A 14,575-nucleotide genomic window follows, 5' to 3' on the forward strand; every position below is an offset into this window, starting at 1 on the left:
GCTTTGAAATAAGTAAGCAAGGTTAGTTTGTATTTCATCCAACAATCTGTGCTACAAATTATGGCTACAGTATATGCAATTTCTTCCACTTTTTGAGTGACACAAAGATGCTTATCTAAATGGTGGAAATGCAACAGCTGTTAATCAGGCTCACTTTGACTTTACATAGTGCACCAAGAGATAGTTTCTCGCTTACGGCCACACCGGCCTGAGTACGCCTGATCTCGTCCGATCTCGGAAGCTAAGCAGGGTCGGGCCTGGTTAGTACTTGGATGGGAGACCGCCTGGGAATACCAGGTGCTGTAAGCTTTTTGTCACTGCCTTGTGGAATTTCAACTCTTTGTCCGTTTTTTTCCCACAAGGCTGAAATATGTGCCCTCGCTTTGAAATAAGTAAGCAAGGTTAGTTTGTATTTCATCCAACAATCTGTGCTACAAATTATGGCTACAGTATATGCAATTTCTTCCACTTTTTGAGTGACACAAAGATGCTTATCTAAATGGTGGAAATGCAACAGCTGTTAATCAGGCTCACTTTGACTTTACATAGTGCACCAAGAGATAGTTTCTCGCTTACGGCCACACCGGCCTGAGTACGCCTGATCTCGTCCGATCTCGGAAGCTAAGCAGGGTCGGGCCTGGTTAGTACTTGGATGGGAGACCGCCTGGGAATACCAGGTGCTGTAAGCTTTTTGTCACTGCCTTGTGGAATTTCAACTCTTTGTCCGTTTTTTCCCACAAGGCTGAAATATGTGCCCTCGCTTTGAAATAAGTAAGCAAGGTTAGTTTGTATTTCATCCAACAATCTGTGCTACAAATTATGGCTACAGTATATGCAATTTCTTCCACTTTTTGAGTGACACAAAGATGCTTATCTAAATGGTGGAAATGCAACAGCTGTTAATCAGGCTCACTTTGACTTTACATAGTGCACCAAGAGATAGTTTCTCGCTTACGGCCACACCGGCCTGAGTACGCCTGATCTCGTCCGATCTCGGAAGCTAAGCAGGGTCGGGCCTGGTTAGTACTTGGATGGGAGACCGCCTGGGAATACCAGGTGCTGTAAGCTTTTTGTCACTGCCTTGTGGAATTTCAACTCTTTGTCCGTTTTTTCCCACAAGGCTGAAATATGTGCCCTCGCTTTGAAATAAGTAAGCAAGGTTAGTTTGTATTTCATCCAACAATCTGTGCTACAAATTATGGCTACAGTATATGCAATTTCTTCCACTTTTTGAGTGACACAAAGATGCTTATCTAAATGGTGGAAATGCAACAGCTGTTAATCAGGCTCACTTTGACTTTACATAGTGCACCAAGAGATAGTTTCTCGCTTACGGCCACACCGGCCTGAGTACGCCTGATCTCGTCCGATCTCGGAAGCTAAGCAGGGTCGGGCCTGGTTAGTACTTGGATGGGAGACCGCCTGGGAATACCAGGTGCTGTAAGCTTTTTGTCACTGCCTTGTGGAATTTCAACTCTTTGTCCGTTTTTTCCCACAAGGCTGAAATATGTGCCCTCGCTTTGAAATAAGTAAGCAAGGTTAGTTTGTATTTCATCCAACAATCTGTGCTACAAATTATGGCTACAGTATATGCAATTTCTTCCACTTTTTGAGTGACACAAAGATGCTTATCTAAATGGTGGAAATGCAACAGCTGTTAATCAGGCTCACTTTGACTTTACATAGTGCACCAAGAGATAGTTTCTCGCTTACGGCCACACCGGCCTGAGTACGCCTGATCTCGTCCGATCTCGGAAGCTAAGCAGGGTCGGGCCTGGTTAGTACTTGGATGGGAGACCGCCTGGGAATACCAGGTGCTGTAAGCTTTTTGTCACTGCCTTGTGGAATTTCAACTCTTTGTCCGTTTTTTTCCCACAAGGCTGAAATATGTGCCCTCGCTTTGAAATAAGTAAGCAAGGTTAGTTTGTATTTCATCCAACAATCTGTGCTACAAATTATGGCTACAGTATATGCAATTTCTTCCACTTTTTGAGTGACACAAAGATGCTTATCTAAATGGTGGAAATGCAACAGCTGTTAATCAGGCTCACTTTGACTTTACATAGTGCACCAAGAGATAGTTTCTCGCTTACGGCCACACCGGCCTGAGTACGCCTGATCTCGTCCGATCTCGGAAGCTAAGCAGGGTCGGGCCTGGTTAGTACTTGGATGGGAGACCGCCTGGGAATACCAGGTGCTGTAAGCTTTTTGTCACTGCCTTGTGGAATTTCAACTCTTTGTCCGTTTTTTCCCACAAGGCTGAAATATGTGCCCTCGCTTTGAAATAAGTAAGCAAGGTTAGTTTGTATTTCATCCAACAATCTGTGCTACAAATTATGGCTACAGTATATGCAATTTCTTCCACTTTTTGAGTGACACAAAGATGCTTATCTAAATGGTGGAAATGCAACAGCTGTTAATCAGGCTCACTTTGACTTTACATAGTGCACCAAGAGATAGTTTCTCGCTTACGGCCACACCGGCCTGAGTACGCCTGATCTCGTCCGATCTCGGAAGCTAAGCAGGGTCGGGCCTGGTTAGTACTTGGATGGGAGACCGCCTGGGAATACCAGGTGCTGTAAGCTTTTTGTCACTGCCTTGTGGAATTTCAACTCTTTGTCCGTTTTTTCCCACAAGGCTGAAATATGTGCCCTCGCTTTGAAATAAGTAAGCAAGGTTAGTTTGTATTTCATCCAACAATCTGTGCTACAAATTATGGCTACAGTATATGCAATTTCTTCCACTTTTTGAGTGACACAAAGATGCTTATCTAAATGGTGGAAATGCAACAGCTGTTAATCAGGCTCACTTTGACTTTACATAGTGCACCAAGAGATAGTTTCTCGCTTACGGCCACACCGGCCTGAGTACGCCTGATCTCGTCCGATCTCGGAAGCTAAGCAGGGTCGGGCCTGGTTAGTACTTGGATGGGAGACCGCCTGGGAATACCAGGTGCTGTAAGCTTTTTGTCACTGCCTTGTGGAATTTCAACTCTTTGTCCGTTTTTTCCCACAAGGCTGAAATATGTGCCCTCGCTTTGAAATAAGTAAGCAAGGTTAGTTTGTATTTCATCCAACAATCTGTGCTACAAATTATGGCTACAGTATATGCAATTTCATCCACTTTTTGAGATTGCCTTTCGCTTACGGCCACACCGGCCTGAGTACGCCTGATCTCGTCCGATCTCGGAAGCTAAGCAGGGTCGGGCCTGGTTAGTACTTGGATGGGAGACCGCCTGGGAATACCAGGTGCTGTAAGCTTTTTGTCACTGCCTTGTGGAATTTCAACTCTTTGTCCGTTTTTTTCCCACAAGGCTGAAATATGTGCCCTCGCTTTGAAATAAGTAAGCAAGGTTAGTTTGTATTTCATCCAACAATCTGTGCTACAAATTATGGCTACAGTATATGCAATTTCTTCCACTTTTTGAGTGACACAAAGATGCTTATCTAAATGGTGGAAATGCAACAGCTGTTAATCAGGCTCACTTTGACTTTACATAGTGCACCAAGAGATAGTTTCTCGCTTACGGCCACACCGGCCTGAGTACGCCTGATCTCGTCCGATCTCGGAAGCTAAGCAGGGTCGGGCCTGGTTAGTACTTGGATGGGAGACCGCCTGGGAATACCAGGTGCTGTAAGCTTTTTGTCACTGCCTTGTGGAATTTCAACTCTTTGTCCGTTTTTTCCCACAAGGCTGAAATATGTGCCCTCGCTTTGAAATAAGTAAGCAAGGTTAGTTTGTATTTCATCCAACAATCTGTGCTACAAATTATGGCTACAGTATATGCAATTTCATCCACTTTTTGAGATTGCCTTTCGCTTACGGCCACACCGGCCTGAGTACGCCTGATCTCGTCCGATCTCGGAAGCTAAGCAGGGTCGGGCCTGGTTAGTACTTGGATGGGAGACCGCCTGGGAATACCAGGTGCTGTAAGCTTTTTGTCACTGCCTTGTGGAATTTCAACTCTTTGTCCGTTTTTTCCCACAAGGCTGAAATATGTGCCCTCGCTTTGAAATAAGTAAGCAAGGTTAGTTTGTATTTCATCCAACAATCTGTGCTACAAATTATGGCTACAGTATATGCAATTTCTTCCACTTTTTGAGTGACACAAAGATGCTTATCTAAATGGTGGAAATGCAACAGCTGTTAATCAGGCTCACTTTGACTTTACATAGTGCACCAAGAGATAGTTTCTCGCTTACGGCCACACCGGCCTGAGTACGCCTGATCTCGTCCGATCTCGGAAGCTAAGCAGGGTCGGGCCTGGTTAGTACTTGGATGGGAGACCGCCTGGGAATACCAGGTGCTGTAAGCTTTTTGTCACTGCCTTGTGGAATTTCAACTCTTTGTCCGTTTTTTCCCACAAGGCTGAAATATGTGCCCTCGCTTTGAAATAAGTAAGCAAGGTTAGTTTGTATTTCATCCAACAATCTGTGCTACAAATTATGGCTACAGTATATGCAATTTCTTCCACTTTTTGAGTGACACAAAGATGCTTATCTAAATGGTGGAAATGCAACAGCTGTTAATCAGGCTCACTTTGACTTTACATAGTGCACCAAGAGATAGTTTCTCGCTTACGGCCACACCGGCCTGAGTACGCCTGATCTCGTCCGATCTCGGAAGCTAAGCAGGGTCGGGCCTGGTTAGTACTTGGATGGGAGACCGCCTGGGAATACCAGGTGCTGTAAGCTTTTTGTCACTGCCTTGTGGAATTTCAACTCTTTGTCCGTTTTTTCCCACAAGGCTGAAATATGTGCCCTCGCTTTGAAATAAGTAAGCAAGGTTAGTTTGTATTTCATCCAACAATCTGTGCTACAAATTATGGCTACAGTATATGCAATTTCTTCCACTTTTTGAGTGACACAAAGATGCTTATCTAAATGGTGGAAATGCAACAGCTGTTAATCAGGCTCACTTTGACTTTACATAGTGCACCAAGAGATAGTTTCTCGCTTACGGCCACACCGGCCTGAGTACGCCTGATCTCGTCCGATCTCGGAAGCTAAGCAGGGTCGGGCCTGGTTAGTACTTGGATGGGAGACCGCCTGGGAATACCAGGTGCTGTAAGCTTTTTGTCACTGCCTTGTGGAATTTCAACTCTTTGTCCGTTTTTTCCCACAAGGCTGAAATATGTGCCCTCGCTTTGAAATAAGTAAGCAAGGTTAGTTTGTATTTCATCCAACAATCTGTGCTACAAATTATGGCTACAGTATATGCAATTTCTTCCACTTTTTGAGTGACACAAAGATGCTTATCTAAATGGTGGAAATGCAACAGCTGTTAATCAGGCTCACTTTGACTTTACATAGTGCACCAAGAGATAGTTTCTCGCTTACGGCCACACCGGCCTGAGTACGCCTGATCTCGTCCGATCTCGGAAGCTAAGCAGGGTCGGGCCTGGTTAGTACTTGGATGGGAGACCGCCTGGGAATACCAGGTGCTGTAAGCTTTTTGTCACTGCCTTGTGGAATTTCAACTCTTTGTCCGTTTTTTCCCACAAGGCTGAAATATGTGCCCTCGCTTTGAAATAAGTAAGCAAGGTTAGTTTGTATTTCATCCAACAATCTGTGCTACAAATTATGGCTACAGTATATGCAATTTCATCCACTTTTTGAGATTGCTTTTCGCTTACGGCCACACCGGCCTGAGTACGCCTGATCTCGTCCGATCTCGGAAGCTAAGCAGGGTCGGGCCTGGTTAGTACTTGGATGGGAGACCGCCTGGGAATACCAGGTGCTGTAAGCTTTTTGTCACTGCCTTGTGGAATTTCAACTCTTTGTCCGTTTTTTCCCACAAGGCTGAAATATGTGCCCTCGCTTTGAAATAAGTAAGCAAGGTTAGTTTGTATTTCATCCAACAATCTGTGCTACAAATTATGGCTACAGTATATGCAATTTCATCCACTTTTTGAGATTGCCTTTCGCTTACGGCCACACCGGCCTGAGTACGCCTGATCTCGTCCGATCTCGGAAGCTAAGCAGGGTCGGGCCTGGTTAGTACTTGGATGGGAGACCGCCTGGGAATACCAGGTGCTGTAAGCTTTTTGTCACTGCCTTGTGGAATTTCAACTCTTTGTCCGTTTTTTCCCACAAGGCTGAAATATGTGCCCTCGCTTTGAAATAAGTAAGCAAGGTTAGTTTGTATTTCATCCAACAATCTGTGCTACAAATTATGGCTACAGTATATGCAATTTCATCCACTTTTTGAGATTGCTTTCGCTTACGGCCACACCGGCCTGAGTACGCCTGATCTCGTCCGATCTCGGAAGCTAAGCAGGGTCGGGCCTGGTTAGTACTTGGATGGGAGACCGCCTGGGAATACCAGGTGCTGTAAGCTTTTTGTCACTGCCTTGTGGAATTTCAACTCTTTGTCCGTTTTTTCCCACAAGGCTGAAATATGTGCCCTCGCTTTGAAATAAGTAAGCAAGGTTAGTTTGTATTTCATCCAACAATCTGTGCTACAAATTATGGCTACAGTATATGCAATTTCATCCACTTTTTGAGATTGCCTTTCGCTTACGGCCACACCGGCCTGAGTACGCCTGATCTCGTCCGATCTCGGAAGCTAAGCAGGGTCGGGCCTGGTTAGTACTTGGATGGGAGACCGCCTGGGAATACCAGGTGCTGTAAGCTTTTTGTCACTGCCTTGTGGAATTTCAACTCTTTGTCCGTTTTTTCCCACAAGGCTGAAATATGTGCCCTCGCTTTGAAATAAGTAAGCAAGGTTAGTTTGTATTTCATCCAACAATCTGTGCTACAAATTATGGCTACAGTATATGCAATTTCTTCCACTTTTTGAGTGACACAAAGATGCTTATCTAAATGGTGGAAATGCAACAGCTGTTAATCAGGCTCACTTTGACTTTACATAGTGCACCAAGAGATAGTTTCTCGCTTACGGCCACACCGGCCTGAGTACGCCTGATCTCGTCCGATCTCGGAAGCTAAGCAGGGTCGGGCCTGGTTAGTACTTGGATGGGAGACCGCCTGGGAATACCAGGTGCTGTAAGCTTTTTGTCACTGCCTTGTGGAATTTCAACTCTTTGTCCGTTTTTTCCCACAAGGCTGAAATATGTGCCCTCGCTTTGAAATAAGTAAGCAAGGTTAGTTTGTATTTCATCCAACAATCTGTGCTACAAATTATGGCTACAGTATATGCAATTTCATCCACTTTTTGAGATTGCCTTTCGCTTACGGCCACACCGGCCTGAGTACGCCTGATCTCGTCCGATCTCGGAAGCTAAGCAGGGTCGGGCCTGGTTAGTACTTGGATGGGAGACCGCCTGGGAATACCAGGTGCTGTAAGCTTTTTGTCACTGCCTTGTGGAATTTCAACTCTTTGTCCGTTTTTTTCCCACAAGGCTGAAATATGTGCCCTCGCTTTGAAATAAGTAAGCAAGGTTAGTTTGTATTTCATCCAACAATCTGTGCTACAAATTATGGCTACAGTATATGCAATTTCTTCCACTTTTTGAGTGACACAAAGATGCTTATCTAAATGGTGGAAATGCAACAGCTGTTAATCAGGCTCACTTTGACTTTACATAGTGCACCAAGAGATAGTTTCTCGCTTACGGCCACACCGGCCTGAGTACGCCTGATCTCGTCCGATCTCGGAAGCTAAGCAGGGTCGGGCCTGGTTAGTACTTGGATGGGAGACCGCCTGGGAATACCAGGTGCTGTAAGCTTTTTGTCACTGCCTTGTGGAATTTCAACTCTTTGTCCGTTTTTTCCCACAAGGCTGAAATATGTGCCCTCGCTTTGAAATAAGTAAGCAAGGTTAGTTTGTATTTCATCCAACAATCTGTGCTACAAATTATGGCTACAGTATATGCAATTTCTTCCACTTTTTGAGTGACACAAAGATGCTTATCTAAATGGTGGAAATGCAACAGCTGTTAATCAGGCTCACTTTGACTTTACATAGTGCACCAAGAGATAGTTTCTCGCTTACGGCCACACCGGCCTGAGTACGCCTGATCTCGTCCGATCTCGGAAGCTAAGCAGGGTCGGGCCTGGTTAGTACTTGGATGGGAGACCGCCTGGGAATACCAGGTGCTGTAAGCTTTTTGTCACTGCCTTGTGGAATTTCAACTCTTTGTCCGTTTTTTCCCACAAGGCTGAAATATGTGCCCTCGCTTTGAAATAAGTAAGCAAGGTTAGTTTGTATTTCATCCAACAATCTGTGCTACAAATTATGGCTACAGTATATGCAATTTCTTCCACTTTTTGAGTGACACAAAGATGCTTATCTAAATGGTGGAAATGCAACAGCTGTTAATCAGGCTCACTTTGACTTTACATAGTGCACCAAGAGATAGTTTCTCGCTTACGGCCACACCGGCCTGAGTACGCCTGATCTCGTCCGATCTCGGAAGCTAAGCAGGGTCGGGCCTGGTTAGTACTTGGATGGGAGACCGCCTGGGAATACCAGGTGCTGTAAGCTTTTTGTCACTGCCTTGTGGAATTTCAACTCTTTGTCCGTTTTTTCCCACAAGGCTGAAATATGTGCCCTCGCTTTGAAATAAGTAAGCAAGGTTAGTTTGTATTTCATCCAACAATCTGTGCTACAAATTATGGCTACAGTATATGCAATTTCATCCACTTTTTGAGATTGCCTTTCGCTTACGGCCACACCGGCCTGAGTACGCCTGATCTCGTCCGATCTCGGAAGCTAAGCAGGGTCGGGCCTGGTTAGTACTTGGATGGGAGACCGCCTGGGAATACCAGGTGCTGTAAGCTTTTTGTCACTGCCTTGTGGAATTTCAACTCTTTGTCCGTTTTTTCCCACAAGGCTGAAATATGTGCCCTCGCTTTGAAATAAGTAAGCAAGGTTAGTTTGTATTTCATCCAACAATCTGTGCTACAAATTATGGCTACAGTATATGCAATTTCATCCACTTTTTGAGATTGCCTTTCGCTTACGGCCACACCGGCCTGAGTACGCCTGATCTCGTCCGATCTCGGAAGCTAAGCAGGGTCGGGCCTGGTTAGTACTTGGATGGGAGACCGCCTGGGAATACCAGGTGCTGTAAGCTTTTTGTCACTGCCTTGTGGAATTTCAACTCTTTGTCCGTTTTTTCCCACAAGGCTGAAATATGTGCCCTCGCTTTGAAATAAGTAAGCAAGGTTAGTTTGTATTTCATCCAACAATCTGTGCTACAAATTATGGCTACAGTATATGCAATTTCTTCCACTTTTTGAGTGACACAAAGATGCTTATCTAAATGGTGGAATGCAACAGCTGTTAATCAGGCTCACTTTGACTTTACATAGTGCACCAAGAGATAGTTTCTCGCTTACGGCCACACCGGCCTGAGTACGCCTGATCTCGTCCGATCTCGGAAGCTAAGCAGGGTCGGGCCTGGTTAGTACTTGGATGGGAGACCGCCTGGGAATACCAGGTGCTGTAAGCTTTTTGTCACTGCCTTGTGGAATTTCAACTCTTTGTCCGTTTTTTCCCACAAGGCTGAAATATGTGCCCTCGCTTTGAAATAAGTAAGCAAGGTTAGTTTGTATTTCATCCAACAATCTGTGCTACAAATTATGGCTACAGTATATGCAATTTCTTCCACTTTTTGAGTGACACAAAGATGCTTATCTAAATGGTGGAAATGCAACAGCTGTTAATCAGGCTCACTTTGACTTTACATAGTGCACCAAGAGATAGTTTCTCGCTTACGGCCACACCGGCCTGAGTACGCCTGATCTCGTCCGATCTCGGAAGCTAAGCAGGGTCGGGCCTGGTTAGTACTTGGATGGGAGACCGCCTGGGAATACCAGGTGCTGTAAGCTTTTTGTCACTGCCTTGTGGAATTTCAACTCTTTGTCCGTTTTTTCCCACAAGGCTGAAATATGTGCCCTCGCTTTGAAATAAGTAAGCAAGGTTAGTTTGTATTTCATCCAACAATCTGTGCTACAAATTATGGCTACAGTATATGCAATTTCATCCACTTTTTGAGATTGCCTTTCGCTTACGGCCACACCGGCCTGAGTACGCCTGATCTCGTCCGATCTCGGAAGCTAAGCAGGGTCGGGCCTGGTTAGTACTTGGATGGGAGACCGCCTGGGAATACCAGGTGCTGTAAGCTTTTTGTCACTGCCTTGTGGAATTTCAACTCTTTGTCCGTTTTTTCCCACAAGGCTGAAATATGTGCCCTCGCTTTGAAATAAGTAAGCAAGGTTAGTTTGTATTTCATCCAACAATCTGTGCTACAAATTATGGCTACAGTATATGCAATTTCTTCCACTTTTTGAGTGACACAAAGATGCTTATCTAAATGGTGGAAATGCAACAGCTGTTAATCAGGCTCACTTTGACTTTACATAGTGCACCAAGAGATAGTTTCTCGCTTACGGCCACACCGGCCTGAGTACGCCTGATCTCGTCCGATCTCGGAAGCTAAGCAGGGTCGGGCCTGGTTAGTACTTGGATGGGAGACCGCCTGGGAATACCAGGTGCTGTAAGCTTTTTGTCACTGCCTTGTGGAATTTCAACTCTTTGTCCGTTTTTTCCCACAAGGCTGAAATATGTGCCCTCGCTTTGAAATAAGTAAGCAAGGTTAGTTTGTATTTCATCCAACAATCTGTGCTACAAATTATGGCTACAGTATATGCAATTTCTTCCACTTTTTGAGTGACACAAAGATGCTTATCTAAATGGTGGAAATGCAACAGCTGTTAATCAGGCTCACTTTGACTTTACATAGTGCACCAAGAGATAGTTTCTCGCTTACGGCCACACCGGCCTGAGTACGCCTGATCTCGTCCGATCTCGGAAGCTAAGCAGGGTCGGGCCTGGTTAGTACTTGGATGGGAGACCGCCTGGGAATACCAGGTGCTGTAAGCTTTTTGTCACTGCCTTGTGGAATTTCAACTCTTTGTCCGTTTTTTCCCACAAGGCTGAAATATGTGCCCTCGCTTTGAAATAAGTAAGCAAGGTTAGTTTGTATTTCATCCAACAATCTGTGCTACAAATTATGGCTACAGTATATGCAATTTCATCCACTTTTTGAGATTGCCTTTCGCTTACGGCCACACCGGCCTGAGTACGCCTGATCTCGTCCGATCTCGGAAGCTAAGCAGGGTCGGGCCTGGTTAGTACTTGGATGGGAGACCGCCTGGGAATACCAGGTGCTGTAAGCTTTTTGTCACTGCCTTGTGGAATTTCAACTCTTTGTCCGTTTTTTCCCACAAGGCTGAAATATGTGCCCTCGCTTTGAAATAAGTAAGCAAGGTTAGTTTGTATTTCATCCAACAATCTGTGCTACAAATTATGGCTACAGTATATGCAATTTCATCCACTTTTTGAGATTGCCTTTCGCTTACGGCCACACCGGCCTGAGTACGCCTGATCTCGTCCGATCTCGGAAGCTAAGCAGGGTCGGGCCTGGTTAGTACTTGGATGGGAGACCGCCTGGGAATACCAGGTGCTGTAAGCTTTTTGTCACTGCCTTGTGGAATTTCAACTCTTTGTCCGTTTTTTCCCACAAGGCTGAAATATGTGCCCTCGCTTTGAAATAAGTAAGCAAGGTTAGTTTGTATTTCATCCAACAATCTGTGCTACAAATTATGGCTACAGTATATGCAATTTCATCCACTTTTTGAGATTGCCTTTCGCTTACGGCCACACCGGCCTGAGTACGCCTGATCTCGTCCGATCTCGGAAGCTAAGCAGGGTCGGGCCTGGTTAGTACTTGGATGGGAGACCGCCTGGGAATACCAGGTGCTGTAAGCTTTTTGTCACTGCCTTGTGGAATTTCAACTCTTTGTCCGTTTTTTCCCACAAGGCTGAAATATGTGCCCTCGCTTTGAAATAAGTAAGCAAGGTTAGTTTGTATTTCATCCAACAATCTGTGCTACAAATTATGGCTACAGTATATGCAATTTCATCCACTTTTTGAGATTGCCTTTCGCTTACGGCCACACCGGCCTGAGTACGCCTGATCTCGTCCGATCTCGGAAGCTAAGCAGGTCGGGCCTGGTTAGTACTTGGATGGGAGACCGCCTGGGAATACCAGGTGCTGTAAGCTTTTTGTCACTGCCTTGTGGAATTTCAACTCTTTGTCCGTTTTTTCCCACAAGGCTGAAATATGTGCCCTCGCTTTGAAATAAGTAAGCAAGGTTAGTTTGTATTTCATCCAACAATCTGTGCTACAAATTATGGCTACAGTATATGCAATTTCATCCACTTTTTGAGATTGCCTTTCGCTTACGGCCACACCGGCCTGAGTACGCCTGATCTCGTCCGATCTCGGAAGCTAAGCAGGGTCGGGCCTGGTTAGTACTTGGATGGGAGACCGCCTGGGAATACCAGGTGCTGTAAGCTTTTTGTCACTGCCTTGTGGAATTTCAACTCTTTGTCCGTTTTTTCCCACAAGGCTGAAATATGTGCCCTCGCTTTGAAATAAGTAAGCAAGGTTAGTTTGTATTTCATCCAACAATCTGTGCTACAAATTATGGCTACAGTATATGCAATTTCTTCCACTTTTTGAGTGACACAAAGATGCTTATCTAAATGGTGGAAATGCAACAGCTGTTAATCAGGCTCACTTTGACTTTACATAGTGCACCAAGAGATAGTTTCTCGCTTACGGCCACACCGGCCTGAGTACGCCTGATCTCGTCCGATCTCGGAAGCTAAGCAGGGTCGGGCCTGGTTAGTACTTGGATGGGAGACCGCCTGGGAATACCAGGTGCTGTAAGCTTTTTGTCACTGCCTTGTGGAATTTCAACTCTTTGTCCGTTTTTTCCCACAAGGCTGAAATATGTGCCCTCGCTTTGAAATAAGTAAGCAAGGTTAGTTTGTATTTCATCCAACAATCTGTGCTACAAATTATGGCTACAGTATATGCAATTTCATCCACTTTTTGAGATTGCCTTTCGCTTACGGCCACACCGGCCTGAGTACGCCTGATCTCGTCCGATCTCGGAAGCTAAGCAGGGTCGGGCCTGGTTAGTACTTGGATGGGAGACCGCCTGGGAATACCAGGTGCTGTAAGCTTTTTGTCACTGCCTTGTGGAATTTCAACTCTTTGTCCGTTTTTTCCCACAAGGCTGAAATATGTGCCCTCGCTTTGAAATAAGTAAGCAAGGTTAGTTTGTATTTCATCCAACAATCTGTGCTACAAATTATGGCTACAGTATATGCAATTTCATCCACTTTTTGAGATTGCCTTTCGCTTACGGCCACACCGGCCTGAGTACGCCTGATCTCGTCCGATCTCGGAAGCTAAGCAGGGTCGGGCCTGGTTAGTACTTGGATGGGAGACCGCCTGGGAATACCAGGTGCTGTAAGCTTTTTGTCACTGCCTTGTGGAATTTCAACTCTTTGTCCGTTTTTTCCCACAAGGCTGAAATATGTGCCCTCGCTTTGAAATAAGTAAGCAAGGTTAGTTTGTATTTCATCCAACAATCTGTGCTACAAATTATGGCTACAGTATATGCAATTTCATCCACTTTTTGAGATTGCCTTTCGCTTACGGCCACACCGGCCTGAGTACGCCTGATCTCGTCCGATCTCGGAAGCTAAGCAGGGTCGGGCCTGGTTAGTACTTGGATGGGAGACCGCCTGGGAATACCAGGTGCTGTAAGCTTTTTGTCACTGCCTTGTGGAATTTCAACTCTTTGTCCGTTTTTTCCCACAAGGCTGAAATATGTGCCCTCGCTTTGAAATAAGTAAGCAAGGTTAGTTTGTATTTCATCCAACAATCTGTGCTACAAATTATGGCTACAGTATATGCAATTTCTTCCACTTTTTGAGTGACACAAAGATGCTTATCTAAATGGTGGAAATGCAACAGCTGTTAATCAGGCTCACTTTGACTTTACATAGTGCACCAAGAGATAGTTTCTCGCTTACGGCCACACCGGCCTGAGTACGCCTGATCTCGTCCGATCTCGGAAGCTAAGCAGGGTCGGGCCTGGTTAGTACTTGGATGGGAGACCGCCTGGGAATACCAGGTGCTGTAAGCTTTTTGTCACTGCCTTGTGGAATTTCAACTCTTTGTCCGTTTTTTTCCACAAGGCTGAAATATGTGCCCTCGCTTTGAAATAAGTAAGCAAGGTTAGTTTGTATTTCATCCAACAATCTGTGCTACAAATTATGGCTACAGTATATGCAATTTCATCCACTTTTTGAGATTGCCTTTCGCTTACGGCCACACCGGCCTGAGTACGCCTGATCTCGTCCGATCTCGGAAGCTAAGCAGGGTCGGGCCTGGTTAGTACTTGGATGGGAGACCGCCTGGGAATACCAGGTGCTGTAAGCTTTTTGTCACTGCCTTGTGGAATTTCAACTCTTTGTCCGTTTTTTCCCACAAGGCTGAAATATGTGCCCTCGCTTTGAAATAAGTAAGCAAGGTTAGTTTGTATTTCATCCAACAATCTGTGCTACAAATTATGGCTACAGTATATGCAATTTCATCCACTTTTTGAGATTGCCTTTCGCTTACGGCCACACCGGCCTGAGTACGCCTGATCTCGTCCGATCTCGGAAGCTAAGCAGGGTCGGGCCTGGTTAGTACTTGGATGGGAGACCGCCTGGGAATACCAGGTGCTGTAAGCTTTTTGTC

General features: G+C 45.2%; 43 non-coding genes across 43 annotated transcripts; all 43 read left to right on the top strand.

Moving 5' to 3' along the window:
* Window positions 1–190: 190 nt before the first annotated feature.
* On the top strand, window positions 191–309 carry LOC118961942. Its single transcript, XR_005049383.1, has one exon. It is a non-coding gene; the product is annotated as a 5S ribosomal RNA (ribosomal RNA).
* A 261-nt stretch (window positions 310–570) lies between these two features.
* Window positions 571–689, top strand: LOC118961943. The gene has a single exon (XR_005049384.1). It is a non-coding gene; the product is annotated as a 5S ribosomal RNA (ribosomal RNA).
* A 260-nt stretch (window positions 690–949) lies between these two features.
* Window positions 950–1,068, top strand: LOC118961944. The gene has a single exon (XR_005049385.1). It is a non-coding gene; the product is annotated as a 5S ribosomal RNA (ribosomal RNA).
* A 260-nt stretch (window positions 1,069–1,328) lies between these two features.
* On the top strand, window positions 1,329–1,447 carry LOC118961945. Its single transcript, XR_005049386.1, has one exon. It is a non-coding gene; the product is annotated as a 5S ribosomal RNA (ribosomal RNA).
* Window positions 1,448–1,707: 260 nt separating this feature from the next.
* Window positions 1,708–1,826, top strand: LOC118961946. Its single transcript, XR_005049387.1, has one exon. It is a non-coding gene; the product is annotated as a 5S ribosomal RNA (ribosomal RNA).
* Window positions 1,827–2,087: 261 nt separating this feature from the next.
* Window positions 2,088–2,206, top strand: LOC118961947. The gene has a single exon (XR_005049388.1). It is a non-coding gene; the product is annotated as a 5S ribosomal RNA (ribosomal RNA).
* Window positions 2,207–2,466: 260 nt separating this feature from the next.
* LOC118961948 lies at window positions 2,467–2,585 on the top strand. Its single transcript, XR_005049389.1, has one exon. It is a non-coding gene; the product is annotated as a 5S ribosomal RNA (ribosomal RNA).
* Window positions 2,586–2,845: 260 nt separating this feature from the next.
* On the top strand, window positions 2,846–2,964 carry LOC118961950. Its single transcript, XR_005049391.1, has one exon. It is a non-coding gene; the product is annotated as a 5S ribosomal RNA (ribosomal RNA).
* A 177-nt stretch (window positions 2,965–3,141) lies between these two features.
* LOC118961951 lies at window positions 3,142–3,260 on the top strand. Its single transcript, XR_005049392.1, has one exon. It is a non-coding gene; the product is annotated as a 5S ribosomal RNA (ribosomal RNA).
* Window positions 3,261–3,521: 261 nt separating this feature from the next.
* LOC118961952 lies at window positions 3,522–3,640 on the top strand. The gene has a single exon (XR_005049393.1). It is a non-coding gene; the product is annotated as a 5S ribosomal RNA (ribosomal RNA).
* Window positions 3,641–3,817: 177 nt separating this feature from the next.
* Window positions 3,818–3,936, top strand: LOC118961953. Its single transcript, XR_005049394.1, has one exon. It is a non-coding gene; the product is annotated as a 5S ribosomal RNA (ribosomal RNA).
* A 260-nt stretch (window positions 3,937–4,196) lies between these two features.
* LOC118961954 lies at window positions 4,197–4,315 on the top strand. The gene has a single exon (XR_005049395.1). It is a non-coding gene; the product is annotated as a 5S ribosomal RNA (ribosomal RNA).
* Window positions 4,316–4,575: 260 nt separating this feature from the next.
* On the top strand, window positions 4,576–4,694 carry LOC118961955. Its single transcript, XR_005049396.1, has one exon. It is a non-coding gene; the product is annotated as a 5S ribosomal RNA (ribosomal RNA).
* Window positions 4,695–4,954: 260 nt separating this feature from the next.
* Window positions 4,955–5,073, top strand: LOC118961956. The gene has a single exon (XR_005049397.1). It is a non-coding gene; the product is annotated as a 5S ribosomal RNA (ribosomal RNA).
* A 260-nt stretch (window positions 5,074–5,333) lies between these two features.
* On the top strand, window positions 5,334–5,452 carry LOC118961957. The gene has a single exon (XR_005049398.1). It is a non-coding gene; the product is annotated as a 5S ribosomal RNA (ribosomal RNA).
* A 177-nt stretch (window positions 5,453–5,629) lies between these two features.
* LOC118961958 lies at window positions 5,630–5,748 on the top strand. Its single transcript, XR_005049399.1, has one exon. It is a non-coding gene; the product is annotated as a 5S ribosomal RNA (ribosomal RNA).
* Window positions 5,749–5,925: 177 nt separating this feature from the next.
* On the top strand, window positions 5,926–6,044 carry LOC118961959. Its single transcript, XR_005049400.1, has one exon. It is a non-coding gene; the product is annotated as a 5S ribosomal RNA (ribosomal RNA).
* A 176-nt stretch (window positions 6,045–6,220) lies between these two features.
* LOC118961961 lies at window positions 6,221–6,339 on the top strand. The gene has a single exon (XR_005049402.1). It is a non-coding gene; the product is annotated as a 5S ribosomal RNA (ribosomal RNA).
* Window positions 6,340–6,516: 177 nt separating this feature from the next.
* On the top strand, window positions 6,517–6,635 carry LOC118961962. The gene has a single exon (XR_005049403.1). It is a non-coding gene; the product is annotated as a 5S ribosomal RNA (ribosomal RNA).
* Window positions 6,636–6,895: 260 nt separating this feature from the next.
* Window positions 6,896–7,014, top strand: LOC118961963. Its single transcript, XR_005049404.1, has one exon. It is a non-coding gene; the product is annotated as a 5S ribosomal RNA (ribosomal RNA).
* A 177-nt stretch (window positions 7,015–7,191) lies between these two features.
* Window positions 7,192–7,310, top strand: LOC118961964. The gene has a single exon (XR_005049405.1). It is a non-coding gene; the product is annotated as a 5S ribosomal RNA (ribosomal RNA).
* Window positions 7,311–7,571: 261 nt separating this feature from the next.
* On the top strand, window positions 7,572–7,690 carry LOC118961965. Its single transcript, XR_005049406.1, has one exon. It is a non-coding gene; the product is annotated as a 5S ribosomal RNA (ribosomal RNA).
* Window positions 7,691–7,950: 260 nt separating this feature from the next.
* On the top strand, window positions 7,951–8,069 carry LOC118961966. Its single transcript, XR_005049407.1, has one exon. It is a non-coding gene; the product is annotated as a 5S ribosomal RNA (ribosomal RNA).
* Window positions 8,070–8,329: 260 nt separating this feature from the next.
* On the top strand, window positions 8,330–8,448 carry LOC118961967. Its single transcript, XR_005049408.1, has one exon. It is a non-coding gene; the product is annotated as a 5S ribosomal RNA (ribosomal RNA).
* A 177-nt stretch (window positions 8,449–8,625) lies between these two features.
* On the top strand, window positions 8,626–8,744 carry LOC118961968. The gene has a single exon (XR_005049409.1). It is a non-coding gene; the product is annotated as a 5S ribosomal RNA (ribosomal RNA).
* A 177-nt stretch (window positions 8,745–8,921) lies between these two features.
* Window positions 8,922–9,040, top strand: LOC118961969. The gene has a single exon (XR_005049410.1). It is a non-coding gene; the product is annotated as a 5S ribosomal RNA (ribosomal RNA).
* Window positions 9,041–9,299: 259 nt separating this feature from the next.
* On the top strand, window positions 9,300–9,418 carry LOC118961970. Its single transcript, XR_005049411.1, has one exon. It is a non-coding gene; the product is annotated as a 5S ribosomal RNA (ribosomal RNA).
* Window positions 9,419–9,678: 260 nt separating this feature from the next.
* LOC118961972 lies at window positions 9,679–9,797 on the top strand. Its single transcript, XR_005049413.1, has one exon. It is a non-coding gene; the product is annotated as a 5S ribosomal RNA (ribosomal RNA).
* A 177-nt stretch (window positions 9,798–9,974) lies between these two features.
* LOC118961973 lies at window positions 9,975–10,093 on the top strand. The gene has a single exon (XR_005049414.1). It is a non-coding gene; the product is annotated as a 5S ribosomal RNA (ribosomal RNA).
* Window positions 10,094–10,353: 260 nt separating this feature from the next.
* LOC118961974 lies at window positions 10,354–10,472 on the top strand. Its single transcript, XR_005049415.1, has one exon. It is a non-coding gene; the product is annotated as a 5S ribosomal RNA (ribosomal RNA).
* A 260-nt stretch (window positions 10,473–10,732) lies between these two features.
* LOC118961975 lies at window positions 10,733–10,851 on the top strand. Its single transcript, XR_005049416.1, has one exon. It is a non-coding gene; the product is annotated as a 5S ribosomal RNA (ribosomal RNA).
* Window positions 10,852–11,028: 177 nt separating this feature from the next.
* On the top strand, window positions 11,029–11,147 carry LOC118961976. The gene has a single exon (XR_005049417.1). It is a non-coding gene; the product is annotated as a 5S ribosomal RNA (ribosomal RNA).
* A 177-nt stretch (window positions 11,148–11,324) lies between these two features.
* LOC118961977 lies at window positions 11,325–11,443 on the top strand. Its single transcript, XR_005049418.1, has one exon. It is a non-coding gene; the product is annotated as a 5S ribosomal RNA (ribosomal RNA).
* A 177-nt stretch (window positions 11,444–11,620) lies between these two features.
* LOC118961978 lies at window positions 11,621–11,739 on the top strand. Its single transcript, XR_005049419.1, has one exon. It is a non-coding gene; the product is annotated as a 5S ribosomal RNA (ribosomal RNA).
* A 177-nt stretch (window positions 11,740–11,916) lies between these two features.
* Window positions 11,917–12,034, top strand: LOC118962041. The gene has a single exon (XR_005049482.1). It is a non-coding gene; the product is annotated as a 5S ribosomal RNA (ribosomal RNA).
* Window positions 12,035–12,211: 177 nt separating this feature from the next.
* LOC118961979 lies at window positions 12,212–12,330 on the top strand. Its single transcript, XR_005049420.1, has one exon. It is a non-coding gene; the product is annotated as a 5S ribosomal RNA (ribosomal RNA).
* A 260-nt stretch (window positions 12,331–12,590) lies between these two features.
* Window positions 12,591–12,709, top strand: LOC118961980. Its single transcript, XR_005049421.1, has one exon. It is a non-coding gene; the product is annotated as a 5S ribosomal RNA (ribosomal RNA).
* Window positions 12,710–12,886: 177 nt separating this feature from the next.
* LOC118961981 lies at window positions 12,887–13,005 on the top strand. The gene has a single exon (XR_005049422.1). It is a non-coding gene; the product is annotated as a 5S ribosomal RNA (ribosomal RNA).
* Window positions 13,006–13,182: 177 nt separating this feature from the next.
* On the top strand, window positions 13,183–13,301 carry LOC118961983. Its single transcript, XR_005049424.1, has one exon. It is a non-coding gene; the product is annotated as a 5S ribosomal RNA (ribosomal RNA).
* A 177-nt stretch (window positions 13,302–13,478) lies between these two features.
* On the top strand, window positions 13,479–13,597 carry LOC118961984. The gene has a single exon (XR_005049425.1). It is a non-coding gene; the product is annotated as a 5S ribosomal RNA (ribosomal RNA).
* Window positions 13,598–13,857: 260 nt separating this feature from the next.
* On the top strand, window positions 13,858–13,976 carry LOC118961985. Its single transcript, XR_005049426.1, has one exon. It is a non-coding gene; the product is annotated as a 5S ribosomal RNA (ribosomal RNA).
* Window positions 13,977–14,153: 177 nt separating this feature from the next.
* LOC118961986 lies at window positions 14,154–14,272 on the top strand. Its single transcript, XR_005049427.1, has one exon. It is a non-coding gene; the product is annotated as a 5S ribosomal RNA (ribosomal RNA).
* Window positions 14,273–14,449: 177 nt separating this feature from the next.
* LOC118961987 lies at window positions 14,450–14,568 on the top strand. The gene has a single exon (XR_005049428.1). It is a non-coding gene; the product is annotated as a 5S ribosomal RNA (ribosomal RNA).
* The last annotated feature ends 7 nt before the right edge of the window (window positions 14,569–14,575 follow it).

Source organism: Oncorhynchus mykiss, unplaced genomic scaffold (genome assembly GCF_013265735.2).
Source record: "Oncorhynchus mykiss isolate Arlee unplaced genomic scaffold, USDA_OmykA_1.1 un_scaffold_713, whole genome shotgun sequence".
NCBI lineage: Eukaryota > Metazoa > Chordata > Actinopteri > Salmoniformes > Salmonidae > Oncorhynchus > Oncorhynchus mykiss.